Below are 12,782 nucleotides of genomic sequence, written 5' to 3'. Positions count from 1 at the left end.
TCATTAGCAGCTGTCTGTCAGCTAGGCCCCATACACCGCTGGATGGTTGCCTGGCAACTGGGACCCTGCTCGGGCCGGCCAATCAGGACCGGATGCAACAGGAGTTCTCTCCTTGACACATAAAAGAGAGAGGCCGAGTTGTCCTCCGGTTCAATTGATTTTGCCTCGGTGTCGTTCCCTTCAAGGGCAGAGCAGACGCAGGGCCCCACCGCGGCGCGACTGACTCAGCCGATATTTGTTGTGTTAACCGGGGACTTTTGGCAGAATTTTGGCGCAACCTTCACGATGAAACGTCCTAAAGGGTAGCCGCATATCCCGCTGTCGCTCCTCTCACCGCGATCGGATGTGACGCACAGCCTCCACGGGCACAACAAGGCGCCGTGTTCATCTGCGGCTCGCGGTGATAAATAAGCACCTGAGGCCATTTGCTCCAGATAATGCACCTGTAGATGAGACAGTAAAGACGACCATTAGAGAAACTGTCCCCGCGCTCGGTGAATCATTTCCAAGCCACCGCCAAACAACTAATGGCCCTTCTGGAGGAGCGTAAGCAGTGCATCATTGTTCTGAGGACGGCCATCATGACACATTCTCCTGTTTTCTACCTTTTTTTTTTTTTTTTTACCTGCTCAGTCCATTGATCAAACCTATTCCTCTCCCTGTCGCGTGTGCTTCTTCGCTCTGCCGTGCCAAAAAAGAAAAAAAAAAGAAGCACAGTGACAGCGGATCTTATCCAGAGGTGCTGCTGGTGCACTTGATATATTGCATTTGCGCACCGAGCAGGCCGGTGGATCTTCATTTTTATTTTTAAAGGTCTGCCCGCACCGGGTCTCGCTAAGAGATGTGAACGTGAGGTTTTTCGAGCCCATCTACTACCTGCGCGTCTGAAATGCTCCAGGGCACATCGCATCTGCCGTCTTCATTTCGTCTCGCAGTGTGATTTTGCAAGTAAACAGAGCCAGCGAATTCCATCTACATATCAAGAGGCTCACTGCTAAAAAGCAACACGGCCAATTTGAGATTGATTTTAGACATATTTACTGTATCCTTTTAGCGGCGGAGCTTAATAAACCCCTCGCTGACCAGATTTCTCACAGAAATCCTCTTCTGCACACCTGCCAAAAGGGCAGGTGTGCAGAAGAGGCCAAATTAGATATACAGCATATGTTAAAGAAGCCTGTTTCATCTATAAGAGTGTGCAATGCAAAGAAAGAAAATTCAAACAGGTTCCATTTGAATGCAAATTTTGCAGTATATTAATGTGCTGTGTTTCTATTCATATACTTTGATATAGTGCAGTCAAAGTAATATTTCATACTACATGCTCACTCAAGTTAAACTTTTGCATACTATATTCAAGACAACATTTTTTAATATATATGTAGTTTATTAAAGGATCAATTTGTTAAGATGCTGAAGACACTTCCCACGCGATGTTCTGCACCAAAGCTAGCAATTATCAACTAATAGCTGGGCAGAAATTTGTGGAACTGGTAGTCGTCCTGTTTTTGCTTTCCAGACAGTCTTTCTTTTTATTCCACGGCATCAAATAAATGGAGGATTTCTTAGGTTGCTAAAGCTGCGTGATCTTGGTTTGCTGCAGGGACCAAGCCTCCGGGCAAACAGGCCTCAGCGATGGGTGGGATGAGCGCTAGCGGGTTATATCACCCCAGCACGATACATTACACAAGTTTTTTTACACAGGTCTTCAACAGGTCTGTGACCCCTAGGGGTTCTGCAAAGTATTGCAGGTGGTTTCGCAATTTCTTTGGTTGATTAGATATTTTTTATATATATACATATACAGTACATTTTTTTAAATTTCCCACCACAAATTTAAATTTCTTTAAATACACATTAACATGAATCCAGCATATTTTAGTAAAGGGATAAGATATTGAATATTGAATGGAAAATGATACATTTGTAAATAGCATTAGGCTGAGTTTAATAGAGAACACATATAATAGTGTTTTTATGTACATACTGAACATATTTGTACTACGTTTCTTTAGCTCAAATCTGGTTTTAAAGATGATTGAAAGCTACACTGAAGACCTTTTGTTTTTATACAACTGCTCCCAGCATGTTTCACAGTGTCGTCCCTTAGGTGCTTTTTAACTTTATTTATTGAACATTCTGGACAGAGTGTGATATACAGGCTAAATCCTGAAAATATAGTTAGTTATTGATTTCTCACATCTGAATGTCAACTCCCTCCTCAACCCCCCACTACCCCCTACAGGCCAAAAAAACAAACAAACAAACAAAAAAACAGGAGAAAGACAGATAAAATAAATCCTAATAAATAAATATTAAATACACGACAGAAAGCCAAATGATTGCACACATCACTCCTCCAGCTCAAAAGAGAAATCTCTAGTACAGCGACGGCTTTTCGTCACGTCAACTCGATGTCAAAAGCCTGGCAGCATTAAAAATAGATAAGGAGTGTGAAGAGAAATATGGTGGCATATGAGAGTGTAATTGCTCCTGGCGTATAGTAAATCTTGCCGGGGGGCTGCTCTGGACTTAAAGCACGGCTGATATCTGCCGCAGATCAAGGCAGAGCTGTGTCTCCTAACAACAAGAGATCCCTCCATCCCCCTCTTCCTGCGACAAAAAGTCAATTGGATTTCAAATTGTGAGGGAGCACACTCGATTAATACTTAATGTCTAGAGCAGACGCGCTCGTCGCTGTGTGTGTGTGTGACAGCGACGTACACTTCACGGCCTCAGAGGCCTGACCTCTGACACACGGCTTCACTGTTCAGTGTCCGTCATCAATATCCTGTTGCTATCATCTCCATGGCATTAGGTTTGGAGGATTGAGGCATATTAACGACAAATGGTGGATAAATCCAAAAAGAAAAAAGAATGGGAGTCTATGGGAACCAACGAAGAAAGGTTTTCATTTCCTGTTTTTATTTTATTTTTTACACAGACTAAAACTAATTTTATTTTATCTTATTAATCTCAAGTGGCCTGGGCATTCCAATAACGTTTTTTTTTCTTTTTCCCAATTACCTATGCCTGAAATTCTTTTAAGAAAAATCAGCATTACTGCCATCTACAGTTTAATCTCAGTGTTGTGTTTTGTCTGCAATTCTTACTAAAACAGCGCACCCAGTGGAAAGATTAGGAATAGCAGCTGCCTTTTTTAAAAATTGTTGTCTTCTATGTAATTTTCACGCTCTGCAAATTCATCCCATCAGGGGGCCTCGTCCACACATACAAAAACAATCTTTTTTTTTTACTCTTGTTTTCTTTGGCGTCATTTCAAGAATTTCTCCGTTGCAAAACCTCATCTAGTTGTAGAAATGCTGCAGTGCATATTCCAGGCCTGTGTTTGGCGCTGTTTCTGCTACAAAACTCAGCCAAAAAAAAAGAGAAGAAGAGGGGCGTCCACGCGAATGAAAAAAGGGTTTGAAACAAAAATTGTATTCACGTAAACGTGAGCTTAGATCTTTCTTTCTTTCTTTCTTTCTTTCTTTCTTTCTTTCTTTCTTTCTTTCTTTCTTTCTTTGCTGCATATAAAAATGGACAAACTCCACCATGATTTTTTACCATCGGGAATCTTGTACTGTGGTTTTGAACCTGTCTCCAGCTGTTGCCGTTTTCTTATTGCCTTAATCCATCTTACTCAGTGGTAATTTAAAAATGGGCAAAGTGGTGGAGCGTGAGCGGAGCTGATGGAGGCAGGTGACGCCAAAGCTGGTAAGCCGAAACGGTATTTTAACTTTTGTTTGGTTGCGTTTCAACACGGAAGTCAATGGGGGATTGACTCACTTTTGGAGCCAGCCTCAAGTGGCCATTTAAGGAATTGCAGTTTCATGCACATTTGTGTCATTTGCATCATTTTTGTCTGCATATTTCTTGCGTTTACATCGTCATTCATCTTCTTTCACTGATTATTTCTGTTAATGAACTTAACATGTCGTTTATTCTTAGATATTACTCAGGTTCCTCATTAACAGTAAGCCCAGCCACCATGCCTTTTATCCAAACAGCAACATTTTCCATACAGAGGAGTGTTTCTCGTAAAATAAAAATGAAAGGCCACTCGTGAGGACTGTAAATGTGAGCCCGGACCAAGTTTACTGTCTCCCATTTAGACTAACGGCTAATGCTAATGAGCTGAATCACGGACCCCGTCAAGATATGGGAGCACATGGTGGTGGTATTACAATCATTATGGCTCGGGTTGTTATACAGCACCAAGTGCGGGTCAAGCCTTATTGCTGCATGAGTCATTGGCAGCTGTGCAGTGAGACGTCATTGTTTGTGTGGGAGATGGATGGAAGGATGGACGGAGAACATGCTTCAGTGTCCGACATATATGTTTGAAAGTGTGTGATTTTACAGCACATCAACAAAAATAGACACATTTTAATAACTCATTCCCCAAGGGTGGGTTTTAATATGAAGAATTATTGGGGATGTTTGAAAGGAATGAGAATATACCAGACAGAGGGCAGAGAGGGATTAGTTTTGTTGTGCTAAACCAAAACCAAACACGTAAAAACATGCATGTGTGACTATCAACACTTCTTTGAATCTTGAACTTTGACTAGACTGAAGCACAATTTATTTATTTACTGTGTTGGTGCCCAATGATCTGAGCATTAAAGAAGCTACTCATACATACTTGCATGCAGTCCACCAACACGTCTACATCTTCTTCTTGGAAAGACCAACGACCACAACAAGAACATAAACAGAAGACGAATGCACCAGGAAAAAGGACATGACAATGGCAACATAGAAGGGGTTAGAGCAGAGGTCTTCAACAGGGGGTCTGCGACCCCTAGAGGGTCCGCGGAGGTACTGCAGGGAGGTCGCAAAATCTTTGGTTGATTAGACATTTTTTATATATATATATATTTTTAAGTTCCCCCCACAAATTTAAATTTCTTTAAATGTACATTAATGAATCCAACATATTTTAGCAAAGGGATAAGGGATAGCTTAATATTGAATGCAAAACAATAATAATAATAAAATAAAATTAGTTTGGGGGGTCCTTAGCCTGAAAAACAAATGCGATTGTGCCGGTTGTTGCTCATGTTTTTGAGGGACATTTAGAAGTAGGAGACATCTGCGAAGCTCTGCACTGCAGCAACGCAGCACCTTAAATTTAAGCTAATTTAAGTTGGTTTAGTGAACAGTGTTTCTTTCGTTTTAAACTTAGAGATTCATTTTGAAGAGCGTCCCGGAAATGTGGAATTTTATGCAAAACATGACCTGACATCCCACTAACCTGAGGAAGAGTTCATTTCCTGTGGTTTTGCTCTTGGACAAAAAGGTGGCAAACATACCAAACTATCCCCTTTTCATTACGCGGTTCAGAATTAGTTGATTAATTCATTAAGAATATCGATGCATTTCAGATCCGTGGTCAGACAGCTGAAGACGTCTATCGGTCTGGTTTAGGGATAAGAAGACATTCGACAGTTAAGCGAGTGTGACGCGTTCAGCCTTTCACAACGAGAACATCAGCGTGGTCAAATATTGGGGGACACGCTGCGCTTTCCGTCACGCTGACAGACAGAGGAGACGCGCGTTTAGGGGCGCGGCAAACATCGCTTTCTCCGGCCGTGGGCCCGGCAGATAGAGAGATTTACAGGATCCCGGACACCTGTAATCCCTCTCGCCGCTGTCTCTCTAATGCATCTCGGGCCCCGGCTCGAGCTCATATCTGCTATCAGCGTTATCAGGCAGCGAGAGCTCGCTTCATTTACGATTCCAGACGGGGGCCGAGAAAACCGAGGTTCAAGAATGTCACGGAGATAGCAGACCTCCGGCAGCTCGGGCTTTGTACAGGCCGCAACTGATATATGTTGGTGTGGGGGTTTATTTATTTATTTCGTTTTTTCTTTTTTTTTGTTTAAATCATAAGAAGCAGTTTTAGCCCCCGAAGGAGAAAGAATAGACGCTTTCAAAGAGGGATGACGGCAGAAAACAAAGTCGTGCCAGGGCTGCTCGAAACACATTTGCTGTGATCTTCTGCGAAACAGCACTCTGGCGTTTCTCCCTCCGATCTTTCTCGCATCTCTCATCATCGGCAGGGGCGACTGTCGTGAAGTTTGCTCATTAATATTAACCAGAGCACAAAGTCCTTCCATCATCCTGGACAAATATTTGTGTGTGTGTGTGCCTGTGTGCGCCCTTTTAATTGGCTGCGAGGACCTCGGCTGCTCGGCCTTTGAGATCATCGAGATTTGGATGTGAGAAGATTTGCATGCACAAAACGAGGTCCATTTGCATCACAGAGGGGGAGGGAAGCAGGGGAGGGGTGCGACTCGCCTTAATGACACTCGCACATTAAGCGTGTCAAGCTATGAGGAGGAGGATTAGATTTGAGCAGCGTCACAGGTCTTTTTTTTTTTTTTGCTTTTTATAGGCCTCTTTTTATAGCTTCCTCTTGATTCCTTTATCGCCTTGATCATTGCCTCTTAACCGGCGCATGTTTTAGCATCATTCCCATTGACAGCGAGGGAACCGAATCCTGGGTTTTAGGCATTGTGACTGTCTCCGAGACAAATCAATCAATGTGTGCGGCTTTCCGGCTTCAGGATGTTCAGATATGAGATTGGTTTTAATTATTTTTTTGTTTTTTTTTATTGCATGGCCGCATTCCAGCGATTCATGCAATGAATATGGAACGACTGAGTGATATGACACCGTAGTAGCACGGCGGCCACATGGTAGGGGAGCATAGCGGGCGAAGGGGTGCCGCGTGAGCCGTCAGTTGCATCATAAACAGGCGACTGGATGTCGTTCTGATAGTCACAAGGCCACGGTCAGTGTTCATCCACGCATAATCACCATGAAACTAAACAAAGCATCAGTTTTAAACTCCCAAATCTCCTAAAACAAAAATTAGCAATGTCCTGCTACAAAGAGCAAGAAGTACACTAAACTGTACCATCTAGCTTGGTTCGTTTTGCTAATTTGAGCACAAAAATATATAAATGACAGAATAAATACACTGCTAAACCATTAAATTCACCCAAAATAATATTAAAATTAAATATAGATGTTAATTTTGATCCATCCTAGTTGACCCCTTGGCACAATTTAACACAGAACGTGGGAGTTTTTGTCCTCCATAACAGGGAGACAGTAAAACTAAAAGCATCTTACAACATTTACTCAGGTGAATGAAGTGAAAGACAAATCTGTGCATAATTTATGGTAATTAAACATTCAAGGCGGTGACAAACAGCCGAGAGACTTGCCCTCCAAAATGGACGTTTTGTTCCCCGGGAATGCAGGAGCCGTTCGTTGTCACGTCTCAGTTGTTTTCCACGAGACAAGATTAAAGATCTCGGTAATTATCTCGACAACGTAAAAACAACTGGTTTGGATTAGTTGCGCGAAAGTGCCATCGTTTAAACCCAGCCTACGGAGAGGGCTGCAGCGTAGCTCGTCATACACCATCATACACAAGCACACGGATTCAGCACCATGGACAGAGGCATTGCTCTTAGGATAGCGTATGGATGTTAATGGCTCACTCAAAAAGAGAGCTGTCAATGTATAATCAGAAAAAAATGACAATTGCAATAGAAAGAACATAGACCCAGACGCTTTACTTCAATATACGAAAAGAAACGTTCTCAGTCTCACAGTCTCCTGTTGTGTGTGCAGCGGTGAGTCGGTATGAAGACGGATTAAAACACTAAATTAGAGCAACGTCAACCACGGTAATTGAATTAACTGATAAACCGAACCAGCTACCGTGACCACTGTTGCTTCGGTTTAGTTTATTCATTTTGACAAGATGACACTCTCATTCTCTTTAGAATTAGAGGCATCGCTTGTTTAGACTGGAATCTGTTTGTGGTTTACAAACCTGACAAATTAACGTTTAGCGAACACCTAACTCTCATTTAAGGCCCGTTTCGGTCGGCAACGGAAAGTATGATAAATTCACACAGTTTACAGCCGGCTGTGCTTTTCTGGCACATTCCTCATTTCTTATTGTACTTCGTACCGCGTTTATTTGACAGCGCTGATGTTCACAATGTTGTATTTATATGAATTCCGAGCCACATTTCAGATCCCTATGTGAACCAAGAAAGTTCTATAAGGTTTCTTCTAAAGTTCTCACATGGTTCATTCATTTTCTGTAACTTCTTGTCCTGTGGAGGGTCTCAGGGGTGGGGGTCTATCTGGGGCCCTATGGTAGCTGTCACTGGGTGAGAGGCAGGGTACACCCTGAAGCTGGTGCTTGCCCTGAAGTGTGTGGTCTTTTGTGGCTTGTTGTAAATCTACAACAAAGGTGAAACAAGGGCTACTGGACTTGTCTGAGACAAGTTTCTTTGGTTCTAAACGACTGGGTTTCAAGGAAATTAACTCGTTTTGCCTTTTATTTGGATTTGACTTGGGTGACTGAGATTCTTACAGACCAGTCCTGTTTAATAATAATAATAAAAAATCAACCAACTGGACCAAACTAGAACATATACTTCAGCACTGTAACTGTATTTTGCTGTAAAATGTTTGTAGTTTAGCTCCTTTCACATGTATCGGACTATTTCTATACTGCTGCACTGGTTAAGCGCTTTCTAAACCCTAATGGCTCCCGAATCCTTGCAGTGCACGACTGATTTGGCCGTAGCATTTCTGCCCTGTTCCCTCCACTTTATAAATCAGATAACACTGGCCTCGGCGACACTCGGTGGCACAACTTCTTCAAGTTCTTCAATATTTGATGAGCAGAAAATGGTGTTATTCTTTCAGCGGGCACACTCCCGCGGAGGCACGAGCACTGACGCTGGTTAATACTGTAACCATTAGAGCGCTCGTCTTTGGTCGGACCTCTCCCGATCCACTGAATAATGGAGCGCGAGGAAGAAGGAGACCTCAGCGTTCGTTCCTTCATTTAATTTGTGTTTCCCCGTATTGATTGCTTTAAGGCCCGTGCTTGTCAGCATTCGAACGGGTTTCCAGTCGAGAGAAAACCTGCAAAAGTTCCGGGGAGGAAATTGATTTTTAAAGGACAAGATATAGACTCGCCGACTGGCATCATTTCAGTGTTTTATTGCTCGCAGTTAGAAAGTAAAAAAATGATGGAGCGGTGCCGTGAAGCCATTTGTCAGCGATCGTCTTGGTCGTGCACGACAGACTCCTCTCTCCAAACTCCAAACAGACAATTAAAGGATAATGCAGATATTTGAATTGTAAATCGCGTTTATTCTTTTATTTTGATAAACATTCTGTCCTTTAGCGGCTCCCATGAGTCGCTGAAGGAATGTGGCCTTGGGTGCTAAATGCTTTATGACTTATTTATGAAAATGGGAGTTTTGAATGTATTATCATTTCATTGATTCTTTGTGTTTGCTCCCCTGGACCGGAGCCTCCGTGTGCATGCGTGGGACGATCATGTAAATGTAAGCGTAAATAAATCAATAAGTGGGACGCTTAGAAGAATGACTGACAGGTTTTGTTCTCAACTAAAACATACACCCGTGTGGAAGCCTGGGGGTTGCACCCACAAGTAATCAGCATGGTGGAGAAGTGGAGGTTACTAATGTAACCAAGGTTCTACGATTTCCCATGTTCAGGCAGTTAGAAGGAAAAGCACAAATGTATAAGCTAAAAGCTAAAATTGTGTAGGTCTTCCTTGTGCCTCAAAAACGGTTGTAACTCATTAGAGAATGGACCTGGGCCTTGTGAGGGGGTCCTAAGGGTTGAGGGGAGGGGCCTCTCTGGATCATCTCACGGATCAGATACTTGATCAGTTTGGGAATTAAGCTAATAATTTGGAGGCCAGGTCAACATCTTCTGCCTCCTCGCTGTCCAGAAGTTTCTCAGCAGAACATTTAATTGCCACAAGATTCTCAATGTTATTTACTTCTCCTTTCTGTGGTTTTAATGTTATGGCTGATCTGTTTATTTATCGGAAAACAAAGCATGAAAAACTGAACAATAAATGAATTGGAAGGCCGGCATATTACACCACTAAAGTCTATCCAACACAACTCAGCTGTTCTAACCAGGTATACATTTTATTTTATTTATACTCTCAGGTTACTGGGGCAAAACAAACCAATTTTCTTAAGCTCGCTGGGTCAAGGTCACTGCATCCACGGTGTAAAAGTTTAAGACTGTAGCGCTAACATTACATGTTGTAAAGAAATCTTATTTAAAGTTGAACATTCTCGAAAAAAATAAATAAATTATACACTAAATAAATGCATTTTTTTCCCGCGAGTTCCCAGCGTCCGGGACCTGGCAGAGACCATGTGCGCGGCGGTGGAAGGTGAGCAGGTGTTGAGCTGCTTCGCTCAACTCTGGAGAGGAGAGGGGAAAGAGGGGTTCTGCTGAATGCTTATCGACCTTTGTGATTCGTGCATGTGAAAAAAAAATAGTTTTTATTTAGTAAAAGTGCTTTTTTTTTGGCGTTTTTTTGGGAACACGCTCACTGTGTTTTTCCTCCGTTCTTCGCATTTTAACCACTCGCAGCGCAAGTTATTATCGAAATTTGGATAAAAGTTTCAAGCGCGTATATATATATATTTTTAATATGATTTCCCCGTTGCCGTAATTATTGTTTTATGGCCAGAGAGGAGGGATAGCTGCAACTTTAAGACTCCGCACGCCCTCCCCTCCGCCAGCTCCGACAATGGTCTTTTCCAGCTCCGCTTATCGCAGCAGAATTTGGAGCGTGCGGTAATTTCTCAACCGGTGCGAGCGCGCGTGTGTGTGTCTGTGTGTGTGTCCCCCCACTCCCCACACACACACACGCACACCTCCTCCCGCCTCACCACACCCCCCCCCTCCCGGAAATCAAATGTCATCACCAGACGCGGCTAATTTGGGGACCGTTCCTGCTGCTGCTGCTGCTCCTTTGTTTTCCGCGCACCATGCCAGCGGCGGGGACCGGCCGCGCCTCCACCTCCACCTCCGTCGGACCCTCGGCGTCGCCGGCCGTTCGCCCCGCTGAAGAGGAAGAGGAAGAAGCCTCCTAGGACCGTCCTCCGCTGGATGGTGTGCGAGCCTTGCGGAGACTGCGGTTGCCACTGATCCCCCCCTCCCTCCCTCCCTCCCCTCTCCCCGCTTGCCACGCAGAGCAGCCCTCCGCTGGATGATAGTAGGGGAATAAAATGTGAGTACGCACGCTGTTGCCGCGCCGGTATCGCCGTGACCTACATTGCCCCGTTCCTGCGGGCTCAAGGTGATATTCGCTCCTCGCATCTCCCAACTCTTGGGGTGTTATTGGAGCGGGAGCTAAGGGGGGGGGGGGGGGGGGGGGGGGGGGGGTTGGACGCGGGTGGCTGTCGGCGCCATGGATGGGTGATGGATGTGCGTTTTCGCGTGGTTGACATTGTCAGGCTCTGCAGGAGGAGAGGGGAAGGGAGGAAGAGGAATAAAAAAAAACCCACATAAAAATAAATAAATAGCCTGCTGTCACAGCGGAGAGACGGAGGAGAGAGTTGACGGGGAGGAGGGGAGGGGAGGGGGAGGTGGGGGTGCAGACTGAGAGGCTGGCATGATGTAATGCACTTGAGACAATAGCCAAGGATTCTCCCCCAATTATCATTTCAGAGAATGAGGACGAGTTGCGTTGGGAAGACGCGGTCGGCGCCGCAGTCAGGCCGCCTCTGCATGTATGTGTGTGTCTGTGTTTGTGTCTGTGTGTGTGTGTGATTACTAACAGTTAAAAAAAGAGAGGGGCTGTCACAGAGGGAACAGCTGCCCCTCCTCTTAACAGCATTATTAGCAGCTATTATAGGAGCCTGAAACAGACTCATCCATCTACCTGTTTCTCCGCGCACACTTCTTCTAATTCACCCCCCCCCTCTCCTCACTCTTTAATTGAATGAATGAAAATACACATGCAGGAGCCGGCTGGCTTGCTGTCAGTGGGTTATTGGCTGCAGGCGAAAGCTGTGGCCAACCCCTCCGGTGCTGCAAATTAATATTAAGCATTCGCCGGCCATGACAGAGGAAAGGATCGTGTTTGGATTGGCCCAAGTTGTGCGGGCGCGCGTGAGGCAGGGCTCTCTAATGTAACCTCGGCCACACGGATGTGACTCCCGGTGTGTGATCGGCCGGAGCTCTCGTTGGCCCGGAGGTGTCGAGCAGAGAAGTGGCTACCTGTGGCAGGAGCTCCTGTGTCCATGGAGGCTTGGTTTGATTTTAATTTAAGGGGTGGCATCTTTTAAAAATGTGTAATCATGGGGGCAGGGGGTTAAATGTGCATCTGAAGTGTTGACGGTTCAAATCGGGCCCAACTTGAGCTTCTCCCCGCTTTCTTGTTCCGCCCCCATTATTCAATCTCCATCGATCCACCAGTTTGCGTGACCTTGCTGCAGGGGATTGTGGGCGATGTTAAAGGCTACGCTGCCCGTCCTCTCGTCCTTTTCATGTGCACGCTCGCTTATTTTCGGCCTCTCTCCCTCATCCCCCAAACGTGGCTTCACCCTCCCGGACGCACACACACACAGGTAGAGGTAAAGTGCACTCAAAGACAAATGGAAGACGCACACAGACACAGATGTACACACACACACACACTTGATGCTCGGCCTCCTCTTCCTTTCCCGCCTCCCCTAATGGCAGCAGGCTGGATGTAACTCTACACCCCCGTGCCCATCCTCTCCGGTCCCATCTCATTCACATTTTGCTGCTCAGTGTATCAGCCCTCACGTGAGAACATCAGTGACTGCAGAATACAGCAGAATGTGTTTTTTTTTTTTTTTTTTTGTTGTATTGTGTGCGCTTTATGCATTATTTAGCAGGCTCTGATTTGGAGCGTTCGAGGAGACAAA

At 44.7% G+C, this 12,782-nt stretch overlaps 1 protein-coding gene across 9 annotated transcripts in view; it reads left to right on the top strand.

The window, feature by feature from the left end:
- Nucleotides 1-10,698: 10,698 nt before the first annotated feature.
- ppfia2 (PTPRF interacting protein alpha 2) overlaps nt 10,699-12,782 on the top strand; it is a 161,414-nt gene continuing 159,330 nt past the window's right edge. For 7 of the 9 annotated variants that reach the window (XM_047575236.1, XM_047575235.1, XM_047575232.1 and 4 more), the window contains exon 1: nt 10,700-11,116. The gene's annotated coding sequence lies outside the window, so the exon portion shown is untranslated. Of the gene's footprint in view, nt 11,117-12,782 lie in introns of all 9 variants that reach the window. The other 2 variants (XM_047575238.1, XM_047575242.1) reach the window with 2 other exon arrangements.

This window comes from Mugil cephalus, chromosome 22, assembly GCF_022458985.1.
Source record: "Mugil cephalus isolate CIBA_MC_2020 chromosome 22, CIBA_Mcephalus_1.1, whole genome shotgun sequence".
Classification (NCBI taxonomy): domain Eukaryota; kingdom Metazoa; phylum Chordata; class Actinopteri; order Mugiliformes; family Mugilidae; genus Mugil; species Mugil cephalus.
This window is presented reverse-complemented; position numbering and strand designations above follow the sequence as displayed.